We start from the raw sequence: 11224 nt of genomic DNA, 5'->3' as shown, positions 1-11224 counted from the left end.
CTAGAGGCCAAGGTCGCGATCGAGGCCGTGGTAGGGGCAGGGGTGTAGCTCGCACAGCAGCTAGGGCAGGACTTACGAATCCACCAGCCGCCCCAGTACATGATCAGGTTCCAGTTGTGGATACTCCAACAGGGCCAGCTCAGGCACCGGCTGTGCCTATTGTTATTCCAGGTCTTCAGGAGACCTTAGCTCAGATCTTGACCGTGTGCACCAGTCTTTCTCAGGCGGTCACCATTTCTACCATAGCAGCTACTTCCCAGGCCGGGGGAAGCACTCAGACTCCCTCCACCCGTACACCCGAGCAGGTTGTTCAGGGACTTCAGACACCGGGGGCACCACCAGCCCAGCCGGTTGCACCTGCTCAGGATTATGTGGTTCCTGTCATGCCTGATGACAAGCAGCGTAGATTGGAGAGATTTGGTAGACTTCAGCCTCCGACTTTCAGTGGTGCAGAGGGCGAGCATGCCCAGGGTTTCTTGGATAAGTGTCAGAGGATTCTCCATACAGCGGGTATTCTGGAGACCAGTGGGATCTCGTTCACTACCTTTCAGTTCTCTGGAGCTGCCTTTACTTGGTGGGAGGCTTATGAGAGGCGTAGGCCTGTTGGTGCAGCGCCCCTTACCTTGCAGCAGTTCTCCATTCTCTTTCTGGAGAAGTATGTGCCGCAGTCCCGCAGAGAGGAGCTGCGCAAATAGTTCGAGCAGTTGCGTCAGGATGATATGACTGTGATGCAGTATGAGATGAAGTTTTTTGAGTTAGCCCGTCATGCTGTTTGGTTGGTTCCCACAAACAGGGAGAGGATTAGGAGGTTCGTGGATGACCTCGCATATCAGCTACGGATTCTTATGACCAGAGAGAGGGTGTCTAGTGCTTCTTTTGAGGAGGTGGTTGACATTGCTTGAGAGATAGAGTCGGTTCGCCGCCAGGAGCGAGTTGAGAGGGAGGCCAAGAGGCCTCGAGGGTCTGGTAGTTTTGGTGGTGTTCCTTCTGGAGGTCAGTTCCAGCACGGCAGAGGCCGTCCATTCAGACATGCTCAGTCAGCTCGTCCGGGTCACCATGGTAGATCATTTGGCCATGGTTCTCACAGTTCACATCAGGGCCACTCATCTCTTAGTGCCCTTCCAGCTCAGAGTTCGACTCATGCACCATCAGTTCAAGGCTCATCTATGCCTGGTTCTTCTAGTGGGTATCCCGGTGGTCGGGGCTCCCTTTAGTCCCCATTGTCAGTGGCCGCTAGAGGTTGCTTTGAGTGTGGAGATTTGGGTCATATCAAGAGGTTCTGTCCCCGCCTTATGGGAGGTTCATCCCAGCAGAGGAGTCAGCCTTCGGCTTCAGCACCAGTTACTTCCCCACCTGCCCAGCCAGCTCAGGGTGGAGGTCAGTCAGCTAGGGGTCGCCCTAGAGGAGGAGACCGATCAGGTGGTATCAGGCCCGTTTCTATGCACTCCCTGCCAGACCGGATGTTATTGCTTCAGATGTTGTGATCACAAGTATTATATCAGTTTGCCACAGGGATGCCTCTGTATTATTTGATCCCGGTTCCACTTTTTCATATGTGTCGTCATATTTTGCTCGTTATTTACGCCCCGCGAATCTCTTGTTTCATCTGTTCATGTATCTACTCCTGTGGGCGATACTGTTGTGGTGGACCGCGTATATCGGTCTTGTGGGGTGACTATTTGGGGTCTGGAGACCCGAGTAGACCTTTTACTACTTAGTATAGTTGATTTTAATGTGATATTGGGCATGGATTGGTTGTCTCTGTGTCATGCTATTCTGGACTGTCATGCTAAGACGGTGACATTGGCTATGCCTGGGGTGCCACGGATTGAGTGGCGAGGTTCGTCGGATTATGTTCCCAGTAGGGTAATTTCATACTTGAAGGCCCAGCGGATGGTTGGGAAGGGTTTTCTTTCTTATTTGGCCTTTGTGAGGGATGTCAGTGTAGAGACTCCTAGTATTGATTCGGTTCCGGTGGTGAGAGATTTCTCGGATGTATTTCCTGCAGACCTGCCGGGCATGCCACCGAACAGGGATATTGACTTCGGTATTGATTTGGTGCCGGGAACTCAACCCATTTTTATTCCACCGTATCGTATGGCACCGACGGAGCTAAAGGAATTGAAGGAGCATTTTCAGGAACTCCTTGATAAGGGGTTTATTCGGCCTAGTGTATCGCCTTGGGGTGCGTCTGTTCTATTTGTGTAGAAGAAGGATGGCACTATGAGGATGTGCATTGATTATAGGCAGTTGAACAAAGTCACAATCAAGAACAAGTATCATTTGCCTCGTATTGATGATTTATTTGACCAGCTTCAGGGAGCTAGGGTGTTCTCCAAGATTGATCTCAGGTCAGGTTATCACCAGTTGAAGATTAGGGACTCAGACATTCCTAAGACAGCTTTCAGGACTCGATATGGTCATTATGAGTTCCTTGTGATGTCTTTTGGGCTGACCAATGCCCCAGTAGCATTCATTCATTTGATGAACATCGTGTTTCGGCCTTATCTCGGCTCATTTTTTATTGTATTCATCGATGATATCCTGGTGTACTCTCGTAGCTAGGAAGAGCACGCAGAGCATTTGAGGGTTGTATTGCAGCGGTTGAGGGAGGAGTGATTTTTGGCTCAGTTCAGTGGTGTTCTTGGGGCACCTGGTGTCCAGTGTGGGTATTCAGTTTTGATCCGAAGAAGATAGAGGCGGTTCAGAGTTGGCCCAGACCGTCCTCAGCCACAGAGATTCGTAGCTTTCTTGGTTTGGCGGGTTATTACCGTCGGTTCGTTCTGGGATTTTCATCTATTGCATCACCCTTGATCAAATTGACCCAAAAGGGTGCTCCTTTCAGGTGGTCGGATGAGTGTGAGGCGAGCTTTCAGAAGCTCAAGACTGCCTTAACCACAACTTCAATGTTAGTTTTGCCATCAGCTTCAGGTTCTTATACGGTATATTGTGATGCTTCTCGGGTCAGCATTGGGTGTGTGTTGATGCATGAGGGTAGAGTGATTGCTTGTGCTTCTCATCAGTTGAATCCCCATGAGAAAAACTACCCCGTTCATGATTTGGAGTTGGCTGTCATTGTTCACGCGTTGAAGATTTGGAGGCATTACCTCTATGGTATGTCTTGAGGAAGATTGGAGGTGATTTGGACTGGTTTTGTATCAAAATTCGTAATTAAATTGAGTTAGAAAAATTCTTCTGCGACACATGTATTAAACATGTATCACGCATGTATCTCACACACAGGTATCCATGGATATACATGTGATACACAATTGATACAAATATGATACATATGTGATACACAAATGATACACAGTGTGATACACATATCATTTTTTTCATGTTCAGTTTTTCTTCGAATTTTCAATTCAAACCACCTCAAAACTTTACCAAATCATCCCAAAACAGAGATTCAAGCTCCTTAAGATGTACCCAATCTATTCTAATAACGCTCACTAAAAAAAATGACATTTTTGCTACAAATAGCTAATAGGCTAATATTAGTAATATTTTATGAATTGGCCAATTTTTGTAATGAGCTACTTATAATTGGATATAGCTGGTAGTTTTCCTTTTTTAAAGTCTAACCTCTTCAAGTTCAAGTTCTAAACTTTAGACATACGGCTCATGTTAGTATTTTGTGCTTAACAGATACTCCCTCCGGTCCACTTTAATTAATTTTTTTGATATTTTTTTGTGGTCCACAATATTTAATTTTTTCATATATCAACAGCGAATTAACTTCTTTTTTTCAAATCTGCTCTTGGTGTAAAGAGCCTATGAGTATTTGTTATATTTTTAATAAATAAATTAAGGTTAATATAGACAATTTCATTATTAATTAATGCGAAAAGTAGATTCTTTAATATGTGTAAAAATACCCAAAAAAATTGGATTAAAATGAAATCTGTGAAAATCCTGTAATTGAAATTGGTGTAATTACTAGGGTAGTAATTACACAGCCTAGTAATTACACAGTTGTGTAATTACGACGACCTGTTTGTTTGTCATAGTGTAATTACAACGTAATTACAAGTTTATTGTTTGGTTGCACAAGTGTAATTACACAGTTAGATTACATTTTAAATTAAGTAATTATCAAAACTTAAAAGCTAATATAATAAATATATGCCTATAAATTTTTATAAGTATAAATGATATTATATTTGATATTTAAGATGTATATTTATTCGTGAATATACATTAATTAGTAATAATATATTTATAACTATATTATAAAACATAATTTATATATATATATATAATATTTAGTTTAGATACTTACAAAAATTAAAAATATACGTTTTGTAAGAACATCATGGAATTCATGTTTGATAAAATAAATTAATATTTACAAAATATAATGTCATAACATTATTCAAATGTTTGACAAAACTAATCTATCAATTATAACTAAAAAATGAACAACATGCAATGTGAGCCAGTACTACTAAAACAAGTAAATTGAAACCATGAATATAACACATTTTCAAAATTCAAAAAAAAAATCGTTTAACATATGTCAAATTCCAACATAACAATAGAAAGTTCCACTGCAACATAAGATTAGGAAACATGATAAGTTTATAACCACATTCAACAACGAAATTCCACTTTAATTGCATCACTCATTATATGCCAAGTTTGTTAATGACTTGTTATTTCTAATATTAGGAGCTGTAGNATGTAACTTAAAAAATATATTTAAAATTTTAAAAGAAATTAAAAATTAAATAATAGAAATAAAAGTTATAAAGAAAATAAATTAAAATAAAAACAAAAAAAAGGAAAGAAACTAAAAAGCAACCTTGTAATTACACAGTGTAATTACCACCAATTCTCTGTAATAACCCGAAATATTTTCGTATACCTATTAATTGTGGGATTAAAGAATTAATTTTATTTATAACTATTGGAGCAAATACTAAGATAGTGGAATAGTGTATTAGATAAGTGGCTAGTGGGCTAATTAGATATTACAATTTAAAAGTAAAAATAAGTGACTTTAGTTAGTATATAAAAAGTTAATGAGTGGGTCAAGCCCACCACTTACTAGCTGGTCACATGAGATGGCCTAGGTTTAAAGATTATATAGTTTAGTAAGAAAAGAAGTAATTGAAGTTTTAGTTTTAAAAAAAAGAATTAAATAGGGCTTCGGGATAGGGAATAAGCTGGCGGCATGAATAAGGGCTAGAGGGGCATCGAAGTTTTCTTTGACAATCACTCGAACACATAAATTTTAGAGCAAAGGAGTGGTGTGCTAATTCGTTGACGGGCGAGACTAAGGGAAAAACTTCAGGTATATTAAATATCTTTTTATGCATTATGATTGTGGTATGTCAACCATTGAAGCTTGCAGTATGTACTATAGGGATTAATTACTTTGCCATGATTTAGTAAACATAGTAAGTAAGTCAATGATGGGGAGCAATGGTTATCATATGATTGGCTTTTAGGATTAGACTTGTAAATTGCAATTCTAATGTGATAGCTACTGCTAAGAACCCATATTAACGTTGATTACACCAATTGTTACGAATTTTTATCTTAATTATAGAAAGATATTGTTGTCACTCTATGGCTATTACCAGTGAAATCCGAGTACTATTCATAGAAGTGAGATTAAATATTGAGTTTAGATTGAAGGTATTGCTTTATAAGAATCATAATTGAATATTGTGTTTGAGAGTGAGATATTGGGATATATCTCTTTATGGAGGTATATGATTTTAAGATTTACCTTTAAGCTTGAAAGTTAGGGAGATTTAAATTTGATCCCTAGTAGCATAATTGATATTGTTAATTAATATTTTGGATAGATTAAGGCCATCGGAGGTCGTTTGGTTGGAGTTCTTGACGTTGCAAGGTTGGAGAACTTCTCATTAGCGAGATAAGTGAGACTTTAAGCTTTGATGCTTGATTTTCTAAAACCCGTTTTAAAAATATGTATTCTATGTCTGATCCATGTGTTGGGACAAGCGTGCGCTTGTCAGAATCGGTGGTCTTAGACTAGTCGCAAATATATTATTTTATGAAAAATAAAAAAATAATAATTATTTTATAAGTTGTTTGATGGCGTGATATGGTTGTGAGCCATGACGTTGAGTTTGATACTTTAACACGACTGTGAGCCATGATGTTGAGTTTGATACTTTGATACGGCTGTGGGCCATGGTGTTGAGTTTGATACTTTAATACGGTTGTGAGCTATGATGTTGAGTTTGATACTTTAATATGGTTGTGAGACATGATGTTGAGTTTGATACTTTGATACGGCTGTGAACCATAGTGTAGAGTTTGATACCTTAATACGATTGTGAGCCATGATGTTGAGTTTGATACTTTGACACGGCTGTGAGCCATGGTATTGAATTTGATACTTTAATACGGCTGTGAGCCATGATGTTGAGTTCGATACTTTGATACGGCCGTGAACCATGGTGTTGAGATTGATATGGCTGTGAGCCATGATATTGGGGCATTATGTATGCCTGTGTACATCACCCGAGCATTATATATGCTTCTTGATATATTTGGGGCAATGTGTATGCTTCAGTAAGCATTGTGTATGCTCTATTACATATTTGAGGCATTGTGGTGCCATTGTGGACTCGTAAAGGTGTTGGTTAATTTCATTCACTACAATCATGACAAGTCCTTAGCGTGTACGGTGTTATGATATGTGTACCCTTGTTGGTTAATTCTTATTAACTCTGTTGATACATATAATATTGAGTTATTATATAATTATAGTATTTATTATATCGTTCTTATTTGTGGTGTGTTTGTATTTTCTAACACTTATTCCAGAGGTATTCGAAGTGGTGGGTCGAGGATTTTACTGGGTTATATTTATGTATAACTCCTTCTTATCTGCATCTCTATGCAAATACTATTGCTGACGATAGAGCTAGTGGCTGAAGAGTTCGTTCGGGTCGATTCTGTTGCTGAGGTGAGCCACCGCATTGTTCGTGGAGGCTGTCACTGCAGCTTTATCTAGTTTGTGTTAGTTATTTCCTTCTCTTTGGAATTTGCATACCCGTCATTTAAACTCATGTCACTCTGTTAGATGCTCCCAGATCTTAGTGTGAGATTTGAGTTAGAGTATTATTATATGAGTGACTGTTAGTCTTTCTATCAATTGACTAAGCTATTGGTTGGTAACTATCTCGTTTTTAATTATTAATAATTCTCTTAGAACATCACTTATTGTTCTCTCAGTATTTCTGTAAATGGTTAAATGTATGAGAAATGGGTTCGCCTGGCAGGTGGTGTTAGCTGGGTGCCAGTCACGTCTAGGAGGCAGTTTCGGACATGACAAAGTTGGCATCAGAGCGTAGGCTTTAAGTCCTGAGTCATGGAGCAGTGTTTAGTAGAGTCTTGGTAATGGGTATGTAGACGTCTACACTTATGACCTTGAGGCTGTTGAACATCTTAAACGTTTTCTCTCTTTCATTCCTTATTCGTGCGTTGAGCTAAATCAAGTTGAACCTTGGGATGTCCTTTCGCAGACGGCTAGGATACGCATATCCTCCTCTGTTGGACAACACTAGAAGTTTGAAAAATATATGTGCAACTAAGAGTTTCCTTGGGTACATGGGTTATTATGTGCTGCGGTTGTTGTTGGGATTGAAAAAAAATATAAATTTCGGGATAACTTTATATCTAAAGAAACCTTTTCCAAGTTATTATTTTTAAAAAACTTTGTGGGTTAGCCTATATTTTGGACATTAATTTATAAAGTGGCCTAAAGATATAATTCTTGCTGAAGAGCAACTTATTCAATATTCGAGGTTATGGATACAACTCTCCTTTATGAGGCTGATCAGGAGAGAAAACTAGTTGAGTAGGAAAGTAACAGTTGTAATGTAATAGCTTAGCTAGGTCTAGCTTGTTAGGCTTGGTTGTGAAGGACATTTTTAAGAAAGTACTTATATGGTTCTATGCTTAATGCCTCTTGAAGTGATTTTCTATTATTGGTGATATTGTAATGGTGATGTTATAAGTGTGACCTTGATGTAAGAGTACATAATTCAAGTGCATAGAGTATAAGTATGGTAGTGGTACTACATTATGCAAAGCCTGTTGATGGTGAGAGTCCGTGTAGGAATGCTAGTTTGTGAGAGAAAATAAGACTTAAGTATGTATCTATGCACCAATATAGTAAAAAGTTAAGTATGAACTTAGCACATAGTGGCATCATACATGGAGTAGCGCGACTGCCACACATAGAAATTAAATAGATGAACACTAAATGAAGTTGAGTATTAAAAAAAAGAGAGAAAAAAAAAAGGAAAAAGAAAGAAAGAAATGACATGACTATCTCTGAGAAAAATATTCAGTTTATACAGTTTTATTAACGTATGTTGTGTTCGATAAAACATATATTTGAGGAAGAAGAGCAGCACGTTATGAGTTGTATATGAGGATTTTAAAAAAAGAGATTTGAGTACCTAGATCTACCATTTGGTTTTAGCCTAAGTGGGAAAGTCTTGCTATTGGAGTGATATCACATTTATGTGGATATGGTCCAGAGTTGTGATACACTTACGAACTTGTGATAACTTAGCATGGTTGACTTAAGGTCATCTTGGGCTTGGATTAGTCGAATTTGTGTTTCCCTACACTTGCTTGCCATGAAAGATTGTTGAGTTTTCTATTTCGATTGAGCCTAGTATAGAGGATTCACTTGGTATGCCCCTAGGCAAAGCTACCTCAAAAATAAAGGTTCTAGACATGATAAGTATGGTTATATATTTATTTAACTATAACTCGGGGTACCATAGTAGAATAATCGACTATTAAATTAGTCTTTGTGATTAATGAATTTTAAATATATTTTAGAAGACTTATCGAGTATCCTGCTTATTGAGGAAATAGAATTGGATACTAATATATTTTTAGAACCTTAGTATACTCTTGTTCTCTATTATAGAATGGCTTTGTGGAGTCAAAGGGACTAAAAAAAAACTGCAAGGTTTCGGAATCTAGAGATCACTAGACCAAATATACCATTTGAGGTGCTTAAGTTGTGTTCGTTGAGAAGAACAATGAATTTATGCATATGATTATTGATAATAGATAAATGAGTAGAGTGCCAATAAAAAAAACAAGAACTTTTGTTATACTCAGATAATTTATATCTCCACTTATAGGGTGTTACCTTATATTTTAAGATAAGACTTGTGATCGGGACATCTTGAGTGAAAAATAGTGTTTGATATTTTAAATACATATTCCTAAACCTGTTATGGTTAGTAATTGTGATGGACTAGATAAACTAGGTATTCAAACTGTTCCTTAGCATTCTTTTTATTATATTCATTAATGACACATGTGAATATTTTCGTAGCGGATAAGACCATGTGCAATAATTAAGGAGGGTCCTATGGGCATTGAGATAATATCGACTAAAACTGGGGCTATAGTTGTAAATTTTAATTCTTATATTATGATATTTGGGCCTTATGATGTCTCATAAAAGGGTGATAGATCGATGTATTATGCTTGCTAAGGCTAAACATGTGATATCATAATTGTCTTGGTTTGAGCAAGCAAAGTTTATCCGTATAAGAGTCCTGACCTTGTTGGAGGGGTTAGTCATCAGCTCTTAAAGGCAGAACCTACATGAAAGTGAATAACCATAGAACACTATAGCTAAAGAGTTGAATGTGTATACAATCGTGGGGGGAAATTGAGGAGATTAGTACTCCTTGAGATGCAATGTTTATTAAATTTAGTAACTCCAAGATCCACAAATATAGCTTGGAATTAGAGGATGAGAGCAAACAATGACAATGGGTAATACGAGATATAAAAAATATTGTTATTTATTATTTGAATTGTTCGTGTATTAAATACAAATGTTAGAGACTCAAGAAATTACCGTAAAGATGGTTAACTCTGAAAGAAAGTGAAAATATATCATTGTAGACTTCGTGGTTAGTCTATCATATTAGTTGAGAAAGTTATGATCCTAGTTGCACTGATTGTGATAGGCTCATCGAGCACGCCTAAATTCAGTCTAAATTACTTATAAATCATATTATCCTATAAAGTGATATGTTAGAGATATTATGCAATATCACGAGATGCTCGTATCGTCAACTGTGACAAGATTAACATTGCATGAAATATTTACATAAAGGTGTCTGGATGTGTTCCATCACTAGCGTATGCAAGAGTATTATATAGGAGTGTTTGGATGTGTTCTAACACTACCATATATAATATTTGTGGATGTGCTCCACTGTAGGACTATGGTTATGACGCTTTGATACGCTCTATCACAATCGAGGCGTAACAAAATAGGGGTTCAATCCCAATACCAAGGAAATAGATATTACATGTTGAGTTGTACATGATCAGTTGCTTTTGACCGAGTTAGTGCATGATAGTAGTTTTACTAACTCATATGCATATCTTATCATTTTAGGCTTTATATGAATGTTAGTGTCTTGCTCTGTCTAGTTAGTTGAAACGGTAAGTCACAGTTATTTGATTAAATTTGGTTTGGCAAGACTTGGATAATGTTGCACCCAATACCGAGGTGGTTTCGCAAATTATAGAGTAAACAAAACTCACAAACAATATTGGGATTTGGAGTTCATGAAAGGTGAAACGGTCTTAGAAGATTTCTCCATGAAAGGAGTTATGAAATTTTGAATGAGATTGGGTTAGTGGCATATAGACTTGCCTTGCCTTCAGGACTTTTAGTTGTACATCTTGTGTTTATGATGAGAGTCATATAAAATTCAGTCCAAGGAAAGGGAACTAGATGAAAAATTTGAATAACGAAGGAGGTCCCGTAGTTATTTTTGATAGGCGAGCGCGATAATTGAGCTCGAATAAGGTTGCTTAAGTGAGAGTGCTATAGCGAACCCATCCAACTGAGAAAGCTACGTTGGAGTCGGGGATAGAAATGTAGATCAAGTACCTACAGTTGCTTGAGATGTCATGTATACTTTCTAATTCGTTCGAGGACGAATGCTTGTTTAAGTGGGGAAGAATGTAATAACCGAAATATTTTCGTATACTTATTAATTGTAGGATTGAAGAAAAATTTTATTTATAACTATTTGGAGCAAATACTAAGATAGTGGAATAGTTTATTAGATAAGTGGCTAGTGGGCTAATTACATATTATAATTTAAAAGTAAAAATAAGTGACTTTAGTTAGTATTTAAAAAGTTAATGAGTGGGTCAACCCCACCACTTACTAGCT

The sequence above is a fragment of the Nicotiana attenuata genome, unplaced genomic scaffold (genome assembly GCF_001879085.1).
Source record: "Nicotiana attenuata strain UT unplaced genomic scaffold, NIATTr2, whole genome shotgun sequence".
NCBI lineage: Eukaryota > Viridiplantae > Streptophyta > Magnoliopsida > Solanales > Solanaceae > Nicotiana > Nicotiana attenuata.
This window is presented reverse-complemented; position numbering follows the sequence as displayed.